The 19108-nt window shown below is 43.1% G+C and overlaps 1 long non-coding RNA gene across 1 annotated transcript; it reads left to right on the plus strand.

Annotated features, from left to right (window-relative positions):
* The first annotated feature begins 2324 nt into the window (after positions 1-2324).
* On the plus strand, positions 2325-13914 carry LOC308310706. The gene is made up of 5 exons (XR_013963525.1): positions 2325-2438; positions 5946-6124; positions 8453-8524; positions 10097-10785; positions 13685-13914. It is a non-coding gene; the product is annotated as an uncharacterized lncRNA (long non-coding RNA).
* Positions 13915-19108: the final 5194 nt, after the last annotated feature.

The raw sequence follows: 19108 nt of genomic DNA on the forward strand, positions 1-19108 counted from the left end.
ATGCGCTCCAAAATCACTTGCATAACAAGGCCAGTAAAGCACTGTTTGATTAAGCACAAACTAATACATTGTAAACATGTTATATTGTTTTTAATTGCGCGATTTTAATTACTTGTAAAGTTGGAAATCTCTCCCTTTTTTTTTTTTACATACACATACCGTTTTATATTAACATTTTAGGAGTGAAAATATAAGTTTAGATGCCTGTGACAGCGTGTCAGCAGTTCAGACAATGCTGCTCCGCTTGTGTAAGACAGAAAAACAGCCAAGGAAAAAGCGTACGCCAGCTGCGGAGCAGAAGTGGATTTTGAACGTTGTCAAGTTCAATTTCAAGCTTTGCCGGAAATGGTTCGAGAATAGACTTTTACCAAGGTCTAGCAGGCTTTATTTCGGTGAGTGGTTACGTCGTTTTGTTTATTTGCTGGTATTAGAAAAACAGCGCACGGGAGTGGAAATATGACCAGTGGGCCGTGGAAGGTATTTCCACAAGGCGTCAGAGAGAGACACTCGCTGTAAGCATTGGACCAGGGCTAACCAAAGACAAGCCCCTTGGCATTTTATCTGTTGAATTATCCTCCATTTTCAATTAATCTGAACATTAAAGACATGACATACAAATACACACTTCTATGAAGTAAAAAGGAATAACAGTTAAATAAAGTTACAAATTACAATACAATAATTAGTGCAGATTTGCAGTTTTTCCACACAGCCTTATAGCCCCATTTGTGCCCTCTCCCTGCTACGCTCATTCTGTAGCTCCGAGACCCTGGGCCCCTCCCACCGCGGTTCAGAAACGTTTCCACAATACACGCTTCTTACCCTTTTCTGCACAATGAATCCAAAACGTGAAGGGGCAGAAAGGGTTTACACTAATTCAAACTTAGCAACGCCAAAGAAAATCCAACTTTAAACGGTTACACGAGCGTCACAGCGGTTGTTTAGCATGTTTTTCAAGGAAGTTTAAAAGCTTTAGCGCCTCCCCGGCGCCTCCCCTGGTCGAACATTTCCAACTGACCTCAGTTCACTCGACGTGCTGCACGCGCACGACTTCCTTGATAAACATGGAAGCGACTGACAAAAGGCTCGGTTCAAATGGCCAGTTGGATTTTCTGTGGCGTTGCTAAGGTTGAATTAGTGTAAACCCTTTCTGCCCCTTCACGTTTTGGATTCATTGTGCAGAAAAGGGTAAGAAGCGTGTATTGTGGAAACATGCGCCGTTTCTGAACCGCGGTGGGAGGGGCCCAGTAGGGTGTGACCTCATCTCGGAGCTACAGAATGAGCGTATAGGGAGAGGACACATATGGGGCTATCTTATATCCTACCAAAACATTTGAACTGATGCTGGAAAAACATGCAGGGAAGATGGCCCATTTTAGCATTTCAATTCATTCAGTGAGTGAGAGAGACAGTCATTTGAATGCTTCGCATAGTAGCCTAAACCCACCATCACAACTTGTTTAGAAGTCAATTCAAATCATTAGCATAGACACTCACTGGCCTGACAGAAGTGGGTATTTAGGGAGCAGTGCTCCACCTTGTGGTACCAACTGGCATTGGCGCACGCCGTGTGAAAACTGTGCTGAAAACTGAAACTGTGCTCACAGTAAGACGCACAGAGAGACAGATGTCATTGAATTGAGCATTATCTATACATAACAAAGTGTGAATATCTAGCTATAAAGCAAGTCTTCTCACTTTGTGCTATTCTAGATCTAGCATAGTAAGACAAGACACAACAGATACAATGGTTCTTCTGACAAGACAAGACACAACCGTTCAACATTCTGTGTAGACGTGTCATGATCAGTTGTTTGTGTGAACCAGGTAACCAACCAGTTTGACAACCTCTTCTCTTTCCTTGTCTGTCTGTCTGTCTGTCTGTCTCTCAAACATGCTTTATTGGCATGACATTTTACAAGTGTTGCCAAAGCACAATCACAGATATGACAAACAACAACATAACAACATAATATCACTGAAATGAAAAAAATATATACTTGTGACAGGAATTGACATATTTTGCAGCCAAAACTGCACATTCCTTCTGTTCCCCCAGAAGGAGTGGTAATTTCTCCCTTTCTGTCATACTTCGGAATTCTGGGAAATTTGTGGGAAAAACTTGTCTGTCTGTCTGTCTGTGCACATTGTCAAAGTCTTTCTCAGGTTTGTATCAGTTACTGTAGTTAGGTAGTCTGCCACAGTATACTGTCTGTTTAGAGCCACATATGTTTCTAGTTTGGGTTGTGATTGTGTGAGTTCGTTCCAATATGTGATGTATTTATCTTTTTCTTTAGTTATAATCTAATAGTCTCTCTCTCTGTCTCTCTCTTTCTTTCTCTCTGTCTCTCTATGTCTCTCAAAAGTCAGTCTACAGTACAGAACCAGAACCAAGGGTGGTGTACAGTACAGAACCGGGCGGACAGGATTCATAACGGGTAACAAAACATAACAAACATTTGATGACTTGGAGGTCTACATTCAATATACATTAAACAAAACAAATAAAAACTACACTAAAATGTCAGGAAGGGACTAGTGGACAAGAGATCTACTGTTAGTCATTTTACACTTGGATTCATGCTGAAAATAGCAGATCTACAATTGATCTATATTGTTTATAGCGTATGAGAGTTTATGAGTTTTGTCCCCTGTGGTGAGAAAATAAAACCATAAATTGGTCATTGGTTAGACCAGTCATACAACCAATCTCAAACCCTCCCCCTAACCCTAACCTCCCACGGGGCAGCACACCTAAACCTAACCTTAACCCTCTCCCAACCCTTAACGCACCCCTCACCAACCTTAATCCGGTCGTTTTAACGCACCCCTCACCAACCTTAATCCGGTCGTTTTAACGCACCCCTCACCAACCTTAATCCGGTCGTGTTTTTTTAAATATATATTTTTATCCCACGATTTTGTAACCCATTTTTCACCCGTGTCAATTATCTAATGTGATCCTGGGCTCTACACACCCTCCACCAACCTAGTCCCCATATATGGGGGACAAGGGGAGAGCAACCTAGTCCCCATATATGGGGGACAAGGGGAGACCAACCTAGTCCCCATATATGGGGGACAAGGGGAGAGCAACGGACTTGAACTCATGCTTCCTTCATGCCAGAGTGTCCAAGTTGCTCCTTTACACCTGACAGGGGGGAGTTTCCCTGGTTAGACGTAGCACGTGGAAGGAACACGTTATTCCAACCAGTTCCTTTCCCCTCCATCAGGCACCCCGGCTGGCCAGGGGGAGGCAGTATAGAGACCAGTTCCTTTCCCCTTCATCAGGCGCCCCGGCTGGCCAGGGGGAGGCAGTATAGAGACCAGTTCCTTTCCCCTCCATCAGGCGCCCCGGCTGGCCAGGGGGAGGCAGTTTAGAGACCAGTTCCTTTCCCCTCCATCAGACGCCCCGGCTGGCCAGGGGGAGGCAGTTTAGAGACCAGTCCACAGTGTACAGTTATGCCCCAGTCCACAGTCCACAGTGTACAGTTATGCCCCAGTCCACAGTCCACAGTGTACAGTTATGCCCCAGTCCACAGTCCACAGTGTACAGTTATGCCCCAGTCCACAGTGTACAGTTATGCCCCAGCCGATCCCAGATGGTTGTCTCACACGTTGGGAGGAGAAAAAAAAGGATGGGATATCGGGCTTTCACCCCACACATTACTTTTCTCAGAGATAAGCCTCAAGGCTTGCAGTCATGGCTTCACATAGCTCACGTAAAGTTAAAATATCCGTGCAGGATCCAGAAATGCATAGCCGTTGCATTTCGTCACTATTCTAGTGGGACATCTGCCCGGATGTGTATCGGTTCTATTCTAGTGGGACATCTGCCCGGATGTGTATCGGTTGAGGCTTCCCGTAGGGCGTTCTCTGTTCTGCTTTGTTGGGGGGGGGGTAGCATATCCGTGCAGGGGGGGGGGGTTAGCATATCCGTGCAGGTTCCAGGGGGGGGGGGGGGGTGCAGGTTCCAGAAATGCATATTTGCATTTGAAATCTGGCTGACTATATAGTTGTGTACAACAGGAAAATCATCATAAAGGAGGTAAAGATGGAAAAGAAACATATACAGTGAGGGGGGGGGGGGGGGGTTCATATTTTACGGGGGCCAGTTTCTAATTGCAGCCGTCCGTATAGGTGCCCTTTGAGAGCAGTTTTGAAGGAGTCAAGTGATTTGCATGTCTTAATGACTGTTGGTAGGGCGTTCCACATTTTGATGGCATAGGAGCGAAATTAATTTAGTCCCTTGTTTGTGCCGAATCTGGGTTGCACATGGGTTGTTCGTTGCACTCCCTCATGGTGTTGTGGGTGTGGACTTCGTTTACATTAAGGAAGTATCTAGACAGGTACATGCAGGGTATCTTGGTGGTGTATGGAATCTTGTGGACCAGACCCATTGCTAGATGCTGTACTAATTAAGCCATCCAGCCTGTCAAATTGGGCACTGGGTAGGGGTGAGGTGGGTTCGGGGGGTGAGGTCAAGTAGAGAGAGAGAGAGAGAGAGAGAGAGAGAGAGAGAGAGAGAGAGAGAGAGAGAGAGAGAGAGAGAGAGAGAGAGAGAGAGAGAGAGAGAGAGAGAGAGAGAGAGAGAGAGAGAGGGGGGGGGGGGGGGGGGGGGGGGGGGAACGACGACAGGCCAGTTCTGATGAGTCAGATTAACTGACTGTAGTTTTACAATGAGTCCACTAGGTGGTGGACAATGAACACATTACATTTAAAAATGTGTTTTTACTCCCCGTGGAGTATTGTCCATTTGCAGACCATGTTTCCATCAGAGTTTAGAAGCACTCGTTTTCTGTAAAGCAACGTCCTGCTGCCTCTTGCGTTATGATGTGCTAATTCAAAACAGGTGGTACGCAGGGTCATGTTGAGTGATATCTAACGAGCGCTTCCAAACTCCAGTAGCCTACTTGGAAAAAGATTAATCTGAAAGGACCCAAAGTAGATCATAACATGTCAACAGTGGACTCTTTTTTTTTTTTTTTTTTTTTTTTTTAAACAATGTATTTATTTTCCTTTTTTACACACAAATAACAATACAACCATACAGAAAACAACAATGAACATTACAAGACAATACAATTACTAATAGGCTATAAAGAAAGCAAAACAATAACCAAAAAACAAAACAAACAACAACAGCACTACTCCTCTTCAGCTCCATCCATTAAGCGTGACAATTTATTGTTCTTTATCTAATAAAACGGCCCCACACCTCCTGCAACATTTCTTGTTTGTCCTTGAGAATATATGCAATCTTTTCCAAAGGTAAACATATAGACAGTTCCCTGAACCACTGTGTAATACTTGGTTTGTCTGGTCTCTTAATGCTATCATTCTCTTAGCTTGTAAAAGACATATATCTATAAACATTTGTTCATTACGCTTTATCTTCTGTCCCTCTGGATATAGACCGAGCAGGAAGAACTTTGGTTCTGGTACAATATTTATTGACAAAATCTTCTGTATTTAAATCCTGCCCCCAAAATTCCATCAACTTTGGACAGGACCATAGACAGTGGAACAATGTGCCTCTTTCTTCACCGCATCTGGTGCACACATCTGGAATGTTACAATTATATACTTATTGAGTTTAACTGGTGTGATGTACACTCTCATAAGCCAATTGTATTGTAGAAGTTTTCGACGAGTATTCCCAGTCTGGGATTGAGCTATTCGTACACAAGCCGTACTCCATTGTTCCACTGTTAAATCAACAGTGGACTTTTATGAAACAAACACTTTGAGGATAGAAAGAGGATAATTCAAGCTTTCCCTACAGCTGCAATGTTGGTGAGTTTGACGTTGTTTAATACAACCAGAGAGGACTTTTCTGTTTGGATGAATGGGCTTCCATTGCACCTGTAGGTAGCACCTTGCCATTAACTTTATTATGGTAAGATGGACGCGGTCTGCATGATTCTCTCTCTGTCACCATGCAGGCTGGATTGTCCTGTTTTTCTTGTAGATCTGCTCTTGTAGTGTGGGAGGAACCAAGGGGAGGAACGAGGAAGTGTCTCGTAACGTTCCCTTCCCCCCCAAACAGTCAGAGACTCAGATAATCTTGGATGTTTTCCCTCTACTCTCCGGCCAGCTCTGCTCTGCTCAACAAGGTCTACAGGTATTTATAAAAGATACTTTATGCTGTTAGTATGTTGTGTAAACACTTAACCTGTGGTTAACAATAAGCCTACATGTATCTCTGAATATTGAATACTTTACTTTTTAAACTAAGCAACAGCTACATATCCTTAAATATTTTCAATATTATTAGCCTCTACTTGTATTATGTCTTCTGTAATCTCAGCATCATTGAAAATGAAGACTTTGTCCTTTTTATAAGAAAACAAATAAAGGTTAAATGTACTTTTGAACCCCTACCATGAAATGTTCTATGAGCAGGGTGTGGCTGTAAACAAGTCCTTGGCTTAGTCCACGTCCCTGCAGGGTAAACAAAGAACTTTGCTTTGCTTTGAAAGTGCAATTATCCTCCATTTTCAATTAATCTGAACATTAAAGACATGACATACAAATACACACAAGTAAAAAGGAATAACAGTTAAATAAAGTTACAAATTACAATACAATAATTAGTGCATATTTGCAGTTTGTCCACACAGCCTTATAGCCCCATTTGTGCCCTCTCCCTGCTACGCTCATTCTGTAGCTCCGAGACCCTGGGCCCCTCCCACCGCGGTTCAGAAACGTTTCCACAATACACGCTTCTTACCCTTTTCTGCACAATGAATCCAAAACGTGAAGGGGCAGAAAGGGTTTACACTAATTCAACCTTAGCAACGCCAAAGAAAATCCAACTTTAAACGGTTACATGAGCTTCACAGCGTTTGTTTAGCATGTTTTTCAAGGAAGTTTAAAAGCTCTAGCGCCTCCCCTGGTCGAACATTTCCAACTGACCTCAGTTCACTCGACATGCTGCACGCGCACACGCACGACTTCCTTGATAAACATGGAAGCGACTGACAAAAGGCTCGGTTCAAATGGCCAGTTGGATTTTCTTTGGCGTTGCTAAGTTTGAATTAGTGTAAACCCTTTCTGCCCCTTCACGTTTTGGATTCATTGTGCAGAAAAGGGTAAGAAGCGTGTATATGTGGAAACATGCGCCGTTTCTGAACCGCGGTGGGAGGGGCCCAGTAGGGTGTGACCTCATCTCGGAGCTACAGAATGAGCGTATAGGGAGAGGACACATATGGGGCTAGCTTATATCCTACCAAAACATTTGAACTGATGCTGGAAAAACATGCAGGGAAGATGGCCCATTTTAGCATTTCAATTCATTCAGTGAGTGAGAGAGACAGTTTGAATGCTTCGCATAGTAGCCTAAGCCCATCACAACTTGTTTAGAAGTCAATTCAAATCATTAGCATAGACACTCACTGGCCTGACAGAAGTGGGTATTTAGGGAGCAGTGCTCCACCTTGTGGTACCAACTGGCATTGGCGCACGCCGTGTGAAAACTGTGCTGAAAACTGAAACTGTGCTCACAGTAAGACACACAGAGAGAGACAGATGTCATTGAATTGAGCATTATCTATACATAACAAAGTGTGAATATCTAGCTATAAAGCAAGTCTTCTCACTTTGTGCTATTCTAGATCTAGCATAGTAAGACAAGACACAACAGATACAATGGTTCTTCTGACAAGACAAGACACAACCGTTCTCAATGTGTGAAGGGCCGTCATTTGGCTTGTTGTCATCAACATTCTGTGTAGACGTGTCATGATCAGTTTGTGTGAACCAGGTAACCAACCAGTTTGACAACCTCTTCTCTTTCCTTGTCTGTCTGTCTGTCTGTCTGTCTGTCTCTCAAACATGCTTTATTGGCATGACATTTTACAAGTGTTGCCAAAGCACAATCACAGATATGACAAACGACAACATAACAACATAATATGACTGAAATGAAAAAAATATATACTTGTGACAGGAATTGACATATTTTGCAGCCAAAACTGCACATTCCTTCTGTTCCCCCAGAAGGAGTGGTCATTTCTCCCTTTCTGTCATACTTTGGAATTCTGGGAAATTTGTGGGAAAAACTCTCTATAGCTCCGTCATCACAGTGACAGCTCCTCTCTGGGCAGCCAGGTCTGTCTGTCTGTCTGTCTGTCTGTCTGTCTGTCTGTCTGTCTGTCTGCACATTGTCAAAGTCTTTCTCAGGTTTGTATCAGTTACTGTAGTTAGGTAGTCTGCCACAGTATACTGTCTGTTTAGAGCCACATATGTTTCTAGTTTGTGTTGTGATTGTGTGAGTTCGTTCCAATATGTGATGTATTTATCTTTTTCTTTAGTTATAATCTAATAGTCTCTCTCTCTGTCTCTCTTTCTTTCTCTCTCTCTCTCTCTGTCTCTCTCTTTCTTTCTCTTTGTCTCTCTCTTTCTCTCTGTCTCTGTCTCTCTCTATGTCTCTCTCTCTGTCTCTCAAAAGTCAGTCTACAGTACAGAACCAGAACCAAGGGTGGTGTACAGTACAGAACCGGGCGGACAGGATCCATGACGGGTAAAGATTCAAACACACATTTGATGACTTGTAGGTCTACATTCAATATACATTAAACAAAACAAATAAAAACTACACTAAAATGTCAGGAAGGGACTAGTGGACAAGAGATCTACTATTAGTCATTTTACACTTGGATTCATGCTGAAAATAGCAGATCTACAATTGATCTATATTGTTTATAGCGTATGAGAGTTTGAGTTTTGTCCCCTGTGGTGAGAAAATAAAACCATAAATTGGTCATTGGTTAGACCAGTCATACAACCAATCTCAAACCCTCCCCCTAACCCTAACCTCCCACGGGGCAGCACACCTAAACCTAACCTTAACCCTCTCCCAACCCTTGACGCACCCCTCACCAACCTTAATCCGGTCGTTTTAACGCACCCCTCACCAACCTTAATCCGGTCGTTTTAACGCACCCCTCACCAACCTTAATCCGGTCGTTTTAACGCACCCCTCACCAACCTTAATCCTACTAAGTCATCCAGCCTGTCAAAGTGGGCACTGGGTATAGGGTGAGGTGGGATCGGGGGGTGAGGTCAAGTGTAGAGAGAGAGAGAGAGAGAGAGAGAGAGAGGAAGGACGGACAGGCCAGTTCTGATGAGTCAGATTAACTGACTGTAGTTTTACAATGAGTCCACTAGGTGGTGGACAATGAACACATTACATTTAATGTGTTTTTACTCCCCTGCTGCCTCTTGCGTTATGCGCTAATTCAAAACAGGTGGTTCGCAGGGGCAGTTGAGTGATATCTAACGAGCGCGTCCAAACTCCAGCACGTAGAAAAAGATTAATCTGCAAGTGATGGCCAAAGCATTTCCGCGGGTCCCCAGTGGGGGTCCCCAGTGGGGGTCCCCAGACAAAAACCTTGAGAACCCCTGCAGTAAGGATATGCTATTGCACTACTGGTCTGTCGTGACCCTATATTACTGGAATTACAAATTCTAAAGTCTAGGATACCTTAACTATAATTAAAAGTTAAAGATGGCGCCGTATTCACTATGGTGAGCTAAGTTGTGTGATGTTAACTGTCACCGACCAACCTGACAATGCTCCAAATGTATGTGCAGCTATTTTAGATATTTTGTAAAAGTCGTGAAAATGTGACGCAAATTTGGAATATTTATTTTTCTGTTTTCTGTTTTTAACTCAAATCTTTGCTTCTGGGGGGAGGGGGTGGGGGGTCCCTGGAACTACATATTTTCAGATGGGGGTCCCTGGAACTACATATTTTCAGATAGGGGTCCCTGGAACTACATATTTTCAGATGGGGGTTGGCGGCCAAATACATATAGTTTCTGGGGTTCTTGACATTAAATATTGAGAACCACTGATATAGAAACATGAGGTTTAAAAAATACATTTTTTTAATTTCGACGTCGGGCCTCAATGGGTTAAGTGCCTTCCAGACTTTGTGCCCCCAACAACCTGGCCTAGCAGAGACCTTTGTAGTTTAATGTGTTTTAAATTCAGAGTGCTATAATGTAAGAGATGTGTGACCAGTGGCTGTAGATTCAACATGGATTATAATGATTCACTAAATATTGTTCATCCTCTCTTTTCTACCAGGAGTCATCAGGAGAGAAGCCGCCATCATTTTCAACAGCACTGCACGGGGCCAGAAGAGAATGTCCCATTCATTTAGCTTCATAGATGGATAGATGGATGGATAGAACATTTAAAAACATCCTTATATTAAATTAAGAGTTTGAAGGCTGGAATGAAGCCAACCAGCGACCTGATAAATTAACTCGTAACACATTTGATTCCATTCACAAGGATCGGAAAACCCCCAAAAAGAGGGTTTTTAATTGACCTATAGCTAAGACCCGCCCTCTCCCACTTACACACTCCCACCTGGACACTTTCCAGCCAGGCTCATTCATTCCAATGTAAAGATCATGGATTTTACACATTAAATACTGGTTCATTTTTGGAACCAGAAATACAACAACAAGGCCTGCCGTCATACTGTATGCACTGGAAAAATATGTGCGTGGCATTTCTTTATTAAAACAATGTTTTATCATATAGGAAAACTATGTTATGCTTAGCTGTGATTGGACCATAGCAGTTTGGGGAGGGGCTTGGGATAGGTCTAATGGTGTGACGTCAGGTTCTCTTTCTAAATACTGGATTGTTACGTCATTTTACTGTAGCTGATGATACAATATCTCTATGGAGAAAATGAGTGGGAGTTCTGCTTCTGGCGCGTCATCGTTGACCTCTAGTGACGGAGACGACCCGACCGATGAAAGGTTTGAATTGACTCATTTCTCCTGCGTGTTTACAGATGCGTGCGCGTCGTTACCGATGTAGCGCGACGCTGCTTTCAACCACCTTATGGCAGACGCACCGCTCTGTTCCTTATCACAGACGCACCGCTCTGTTCCTTATCACAGACGCACCGCTCTGTTCCTTATCACAGACGCAACGCTCTGTTCCTGCTAAATACACTGAAGCATAATTAATCTATCTCTGTTCCTGCAAAATACACTGAAGCATAATTAATCTATCTCTGTTCCTGCTAAATACACTGAAGCATCATTAATCTATCTCTGTTCCTGCAAAATACACTGAAGCATAATTAATCTATCTCTGTTCCTGCAAAATACACTGAAGCATAATTAATCTATCTCTGTTCCTGCTAAATACACTGAAGCATCATTAATCTATCTCTGTTCCTGCTAAATACACTGAAGCATAATTAATCTATCTCTGTTCCTGCAAAATACACTGAAGCATAATTAATCTATCTCTGTTCCTGCTAAATACACTGAAGCATCATTAATCTATCTCTGTTCCTGCTAAATACACTGAAGCATCATTAATCTATCTCTGTTCCTGCAAAATACACTGAAGCATAATTAATCTATCTCTGTTCCTGCTAAATACACTGAAGCATAATTAATCTACTCCATCGTACAGCGGTGTTGTTGCTCGTCAAAATGATGAAAAAGTTGTCAGGAGGACAGACGAGTGATGGATGTAAATAGATTTACAAGCTTACACTGACTCCCACTCATAAAACAATGTTTGCTCATAAAACAACGTTACATATGTTTAAAATTGTAATGTTGTGTATATCCAAATAATAATTGATTGTTTTTTTATTTAGCAGGCAATATTAAAACTTAAAGGACAACTATATTTTTTTCAACCAAGGTTGATGTTTTAGGTTGTTATTAGATAAAGTAAAAGATGAGTGAATTTGCTGCTTTCTTTAGTTTTAGGGATTTTAGCTGATTTTGACAGGGGGCGGGGGCATTCGAGCATGGGGCTAAATATGTATTTTCTTTTACAAATTTTTATAGCAATTTATTTTGATTATTTATATTTATTTATATTTATTATTTATATAATAAATTACATCTGGCCACAAAGGATCACAGGATCTACTGAAAGGGAAGGCTCACTGTGTGTATAGGCTCAATATGTCAGTTTGACACATTCAGTAGATCCTGTAATCTTCTGTGGCCAGATGTAATTTCTTGGGCTCTAGTAGGACTATAGTAAATAATAAAAAAAGAGAAAAAAGAGAAATTAAAAAAATATATACACTCATCTTTTACTTTCTCTTATTTATAAATAAACTAAATCCTGTTGATCCTCTCTTTGTAACAGGGTTGATCGTCACAGAGCAGTCTCTCCTGTACCCAGCTGTGTCTCCATGAAGAGTGACTCGTCCATGCATGGACTTATTGACTTCAAAGATGGACACCACTCTACTGATCAAAGGTTGAAACATGAACTCCACCTGGTGTCTGAATTGTGTACTCCAAGTCAAATCAAACTTTATTTCTAAAGCATCTATCTGAGCAGATCTAATGGGGAGGGGCAGACATGGAGTAATGTGTTCACGTTTTATAGTGCCGGTGAGAAGGCGGTCAGCTGTGTTCTGTACTAGCTGTAAACGCCTGAGTGACGCCTGGTCGAATATACAAAGCGTTGCAATAATCTATTCTTGATGAAATCAAAGCATGGATAACCATCTCCAGCTGTTTTTAGGGGGAGGTAGGATTTGACCGTGGTGATGATTGGAAGAAGAGTTTTAACGACGGAGCTGATTTGTTTATTAAGTTTAAAAATCTTTATAAAAAATAAAACCAAGAGGGGGGACAGTGGTACAGCCGGTAGTGTTGTCGCCTCACAGCTAGAAGGTCCTGGGTTCGATTCCCGCTTTGGGCGTTGGGGGCGTGTTCTCTCCTCTGCGTCATCAGAGCCCATACCCGAGGCGGGGTTGGCGAAAGGGCCTTTCTGTGTGGAGTTTGTATGTTCTCCCCGTGTCCCCTAGGGTAGGTACCCTCACATGTTCTCCCGGTGTCCCCTAGGGTAGGTACCCTCACATGTTCTCCCCGTGTCCCCTAGGGTAGGTACCCTCACAAAAAACATGCAGTAATCCTGGTCTCTAAACTACCTCCCCCTGGCCCCTAGGGTAGGTAACCTCACATGTTCTCCCCGTGTCCCCTAGTGTAGGTACCCTCACATGTTCTCCCCGTGTCCCCTAGGGTAGGTACCCTCACATGTTCTCCCCATGTCCCCCAGGGTAGGTACCCTCACAAAAAACATGCAGTAATCCTGGTCTCTAAACTACCTCTCCCTGGCCAGCCAGGGGGGCCTGATGGAAAGGAACTTGTCGGAATAACGTGGTCTTTCCACGCTCTATGTCCGACCGGGGAAACTCTCTCTTGTTGGGTGAAAAGAAGCAGCTTGGACTCCTCATGCATAGAAGGAGCATGAGGTCAGTCCGTTGCTCTCCCAGGTTGGCAGAGGAAGTGTTGTGCCCAGGATTACATTAGATAATTGACACCGGGTGAAAATCGTGGGATAAAAATATAGAAATTTCTAGAAAATGGGTGGATGTTAGAACTTAACACACCCAGGGAGCTAAAGGATATTATGGTCGGATGGTGGTAAAAAAACATATTATTTCAGTTTTGTTTTCATTGAGGGTGAGAAAGTTGACATTTTAAATAACTTATATCGCTGAAATAGCTGTGGTCAATGTTTACAGCTGAATGTTTAGGTTTAACTTTATAAGCTTTTTGTTTGTTTTCAGCTAAGAATAATCACGTTTGAGTAGAACTTCCTAGACTATGAAATTGCCAAGCCTGATATGATTGTCTATAAATCCTGTTGATCCTCTCTTTGTAACAGGGTTGATCATCACAGAGCAGTCTCTCCTGTACCCAGCTGTGTCTCCATGAAGAGTGACTCGTCCATGCATGGACTTATTGACTTCAAAGATGGACACCACTCTACTGATCAAAGGTTGAAACATGAACTCCATCTGGTGTCTGAATTGTGTACTCCAAGTCAAATCAAACTTTATTTCTAAAGCATCTATCTGAGCAGATCTAATGGGGAGGGGCAGACATGGAGTAATGTGTTCACGTTTTATAGTGCCGGTGAGAAGGCGGTCAGCTGTGTTCTGCACTAGCTGTAAACGCCTGAGTGACGCCTGGTCGATGCCAATATACAAAGAGTTGCAATAATCTATTCTTGATTAAATCAAAGCATGGATAACTATCTCCAGCTGTTTTTAGGGGGAGGTAGGATTTGACCGTGGTGATGATTGGAAGAAGAGAGTTTTAACGACGGAGCTGATTTGTTTATTACGTTTAAAATCTTTATCAAAAATAAAACCAAGAGGGGGGACAGTGGTACAGCCGGTAGTGTTGTCGCCTCACAGCTAGAAGGTCCTGGGTTCGATTCCCACTGTGGGCGTTGGGGGCGTGTTCTCTCCTCTGCGTCATCAGAGCCCATACCCGAGGCGGGGTTGGCGAAAGGGCCTTTCTGTGTGGAGTTTGTATGTTCTCCCCGTGTCCCCTAGGGTAGGTACCCTCACATGTTCTCCCCGTGTCCCCTAGGGTAGGTACCCTTGCATGTTCTCCCCGTGTCCCCTAGGGTAGGTACCCTCACATGTTCTCCCCGTGTCCCCTAGGGTAGGTACCCTCACATGTTCTCCCCATGTCCCCTAGGGTAGGTACCCTCACAAAAAAATGCAGTAATCCTGGTCTCTAAACGACCTCCCCCTGCCAGCCGGGGGGGCCTGATGGAGAGGAAAGGAACTTGTCGGAATAACGCTGTGGTCAATGTTTACAGCTGAATGTTTAGGTTTAACTTTATAAGCTTTTCGTTTGTTTTCAACTAAGAATAATCACGTTTGAGTAGAACTTCCTAGACTATGAAATTGCCAAGCCTGATATGATTGTCTATAAATCCTGTTGATCCTCTCTTTGTAACAGGGTTGATCATCACAGAGCAGTCTCTCCTGTACCCAGCTGTGTCTCCATGAAGAGTGACTCGTCCATGCATGGACTTATTGACTTCAAAGATGGACACCACTCTACTGATCAAAGGTTGAAACATGAACTCCATCTGGTGTCTGAATTGTGTACTCCAAGTCAAATCAAACTTTATTTCTAAAGCATCTATCTGAGCAGATCTAATGGGGAGGGGCAGACATGGAGTAATGTGTTCACGTTTTATAGTGCCGGTAGAAGGCGGTCAGCTGTGTTCTGCACTAGCTGTAAACGCCTGAGTGACGCCTGGTCGATGCCAATATACAAAGAGTTGCAATAATCTATTCTTGATTAAATCAAAGCATGGATAACCATCTCCAGCTGTTTTTAGGGGGAGGTAGGATTTGACCGTGGTGATGATTGGAAGAAGAGAGTTTTAACGACGGAGCTGATTTGTTTATTAAGTTTAAAATCTTTATAAAAAATAAAATCAAGAGGGGGGACAGTGGTACAGCCGGTAGTGTTGTCGCCTCACAGCTAGAAGGTCCTGGGTTCGATTCCCACTGTGGGCGTTGGGGGCGTGTTCTCTCCTCTGCGTCATCAGAGCCCATACCCGAGGCGGGGTTGGCGAAAGGGCCTTTCTGTGTGGAGTTTGTATGTTCTCCCCGTGTCCCCTAGGGTAGGTACCCTCACATGTTCTCCCCGTGTCCCCTAGGGTAGGTACAATTTACAATTTACAATTTAGGCATTTAGCAGACGCTCTTAATCCAGAGCGACTTACATTAAGCAAGAACAAAAAGCATGGGAATACATCACATAAAGACATTTATCATGAAACATGCGTAGCTAAGAAAGTAACAGTGGAATATCTATAATGAAACTATACATATAAGCTATACATCTATACTACTATGCTACACATATGTACTATGACGTGCTATGACTACATACAATGCACTTATGCTGTCTACATAACATGCTACAAGTCTGTATCAAATGCTATCTAAGTCTACAGAATTGCTATCTAAGGGGGTGGGGTAAGTGCTATGGGCCATGATGGAGTCTGAAAAGGTGGGTTTTCAGACTACGGCGGAAGATTGGGAGTGATGCTGCAGGTACCCTTGCATGTTCTCCCCGTGTCCCCTAGGGTAGGTACCCTCACATGTTCTCCCCATGTCCCCTAGGGTAGGTACCCTCACAAAAAACATGCAGTAATCCTGGTCTCTAAACGACCTCCCCCTGCCAGCCGGGGGGGCCTGATGGAGAGGAAAGGAACTTGTCGGAATAACGCTGTGGTCAATGTTTACAGCTGAATGTTTAGGTTTAACTTTATAAGCTTTTCGTTTGTTTTCAACTAAGAATAATCACGTTTGAGTAGAACTTCCTAGACTATGAAATTGCCAAGCCTGATATGATTGTCTATAAATCCTGTTGATCCTCTCTTTGTAACAGGGTTGATCATCACAGAGCAGTCTCTCCTGTACCCAGCTGTGTCTCCATGAAGAGTGACTCGTCCATGCATGGACTTATTGACTTCAAAGATGGACACCACTCTACTGATCAAAGGTTGAAACATGAACTCCATCTGGTGTCTGAATTGTGTACTCCAAGTCAAATCAAACTTTATTTCTAAAGCATCTATCTGAGCAGATCTAATGGGGAGGGGCAGACATGGAGTAATGTGTTCACGTTTTATAGTGCCGGTGAGAAGGCGGTCAGCTGTGTTCTGCACTAGCTGTAAACGCCTGAGTGACGCCTGGTCGATGCCAATATACAAAGAGTTGCAATAATCTATTCTTGATGAAATCAAAGCATGGATAAGCATCTCCAGCTGTTTTTAGGGGGAGGTAGGATTTGACCGTGGTGATGATTGGAAGAAGACGAGTGATGGATGTAAATAGATTTACAAGCTTACACTGACTCCCACTCATAAAAAAAGTTTGCTCATAAAACAACGTTACGTTACCGTTTTAAATTGTAATGTTGTGCCTATCCAAATAATAATAATAATGGATTTGTTTTTAAATCGTTGGCAATATTAAAACTTAAAGGACAACTATAGTTTTTTTCATCCAAGGTTGATGTTTTAGGTTGTTATTAGATAAAGTAAAAGATGAGTGTTCATTTTTTTTCATTTGCTGCTTTCTTTAGTTTTAGGGATTTTAGCTGATTTTGACAGGGGGCGGGGGCATTCGAGCATGGGGCTAAATCATAGACTGTAAAAAAAATGTTCTCCCCATGTCCCCTAGGGTAGGTAGGTACCCTCACATGTTCTCCCCATGTCCCCTAGGGGTAGGTACCCTCACATGTTCTCCCCGTGTCCCCTAGGGTAGGTACCCTCACATGTTCTCCCTGTGTCCCCTAGGGTACCCTCACAAAAACATGCAGTAATCCTGGTAGGAATGCGTTAAGGAGAAAACTGTTACAATTGCTCAATTCAACAGACCCATTCAGGATTCTAAAAACGCCTTCTCAATCCTGACCTAAGTTTTAAGTGTTTAGAGAGGCATTTGTCTTTATCTCCTTGGGCAAATCATTCCATTGCACCGTTTGTACTACATGGAATACAAGCTACTGTTATGCTAATTACTGTCTGTTATTTACTTAGTATTATTTCTAGTAGTATTATTCACTGTCTCTGTTGTTTATGTATTGTTATTTCTTTCTGTATGATTCCAGAAGTGTCCACCACAGAGCAGTGTCTCCAACTCCCAGCCTTCTGTCTGTGAAGAGTGACAGGTCTAAAGGAAATCCTCCTGCATTCAGTAACGAACCTGGACCTCCTGATTCACAGTATGTCAACCCTCCTATAAATATATACAACACTATAACACTGTAACACTATACAATTTACACTATAACATATTTTATAGTGCCGGTGAGAAGGCGGGCAGCTGTGTTCTGCACTAGCTGTAAACGCCTGAGTGACGCCTGGTCGATGCCAATATACAAAGAGTTGCAATAATCTATTCTTGATGAAATCAAAGCATGGATAACCATCTCCAGCTGTTTTTAGGGCGAGGTAGGATTTGACCGTGGCGATGATTGGAAGAAGAGAGTTTTAACGACGGAGCTGATTTGTTTATTAAGTTTAAAATCTTTATCAAAAATAAAACCAAGAGGGGGGACAGTGGTACAGCCGGTAGTGTTGTCTCCTCAGAGCTAGAAGGTCCTGGGTTCGATTCCCGCTTTGGGCGCTGGGGGCGTGTTCTCTCCTCTGCGTCATCAGAGCCCATACCCGAGGCGGGGTTGGCGAAAGGGCCTTTCTGTGTGGAGTTTGTATGTTCTCCCCGTTTCCCCTAGGGTAGGTACCCTCACATGTTCTCCCCGTGTCCCCTAGGGTAGGTACCCTCACATGTTCTCCCCATGTCCCCTAGGGTACCCTCACAAAAGCATGAAGTAATCCTGGGCTGGTAGGAATGTGTTAAGGAGATAACTGTTACAATTGCTCAATTCAACAGACCCATTCAGGATTCTAAAAACGCCTTCTCAATCCTGACCTAAGTTTTAAGTGTTTAGAGAGGCTGTTACGAAACGGTTCAAGTCTAGGGGTTTTACTGCCCGTAACATGTATGAAAGAACAACACGGCTCATAAAAGAGTATTTGGTTTAATACTCACAGCAGAATAAATAACAAAGTGGCTTAAGTGCATGACAAAATGGTGGACAGAATGATAAACAGAATGGCTCTGTGAGCCCAGAATTATAGAATGACTTACATGATGATGAACAAACGACACAACCTAACACACAGACAAATGGAACTACAACTAAACCTGACACGAAACACAAAAGCAGTCGGCTGGAGGGAAGGCCACACGCTGGAGTGCTCCCACACCACACGCAGCAGTGTTCCCCCCCCACCCCCCGAAGTCCAGACAGAGAGTGAGCTTTATAGTGCAGGAAGCAAGGCCTGAGCTGCCACAGGACCAATCCGAGGGCTGATCAGGCTCCAAGCCAGGCCCTCCTCAGGACGGCAACACATTAGGGACAACAATGCTCAGCACCTGCAGGGGACAGAAGCAACAACCAGTACCAGGCAACATAATAGGCGCTCCTCCTATAACCTAGTACCTGCTAAACAAGCATACTAATAAATATATATAGATATGATAGCATCAGCTCTATATATATGTATAATCATTAATCAAACATAATCAAAACAGCCAACAGCTGTCACAGAGGCACTTGTCTTTATCTCCTTGGGCAAATCATTCCATTGCACCGTTTGTACTACATGGAATACGAGCTACTGTTATGCTAATTACCGTCTGTTATTTACTTAGTATTATTTCTAGTAGTATTATTCACTGTCTCTGTTGTTTATGTATTGTTA

Source organism: Protomyctophum bolini, assembly GCF_963924005.1.
Source record: "Protomyctophum bolini genome assembly, chromosome: 23".
NCBI lineage: Eukaryota > Metazoa > Chordata > Actinopteri > Myctophiformes > Myctophidae > Protomyctophum > Protomyctophum bolini.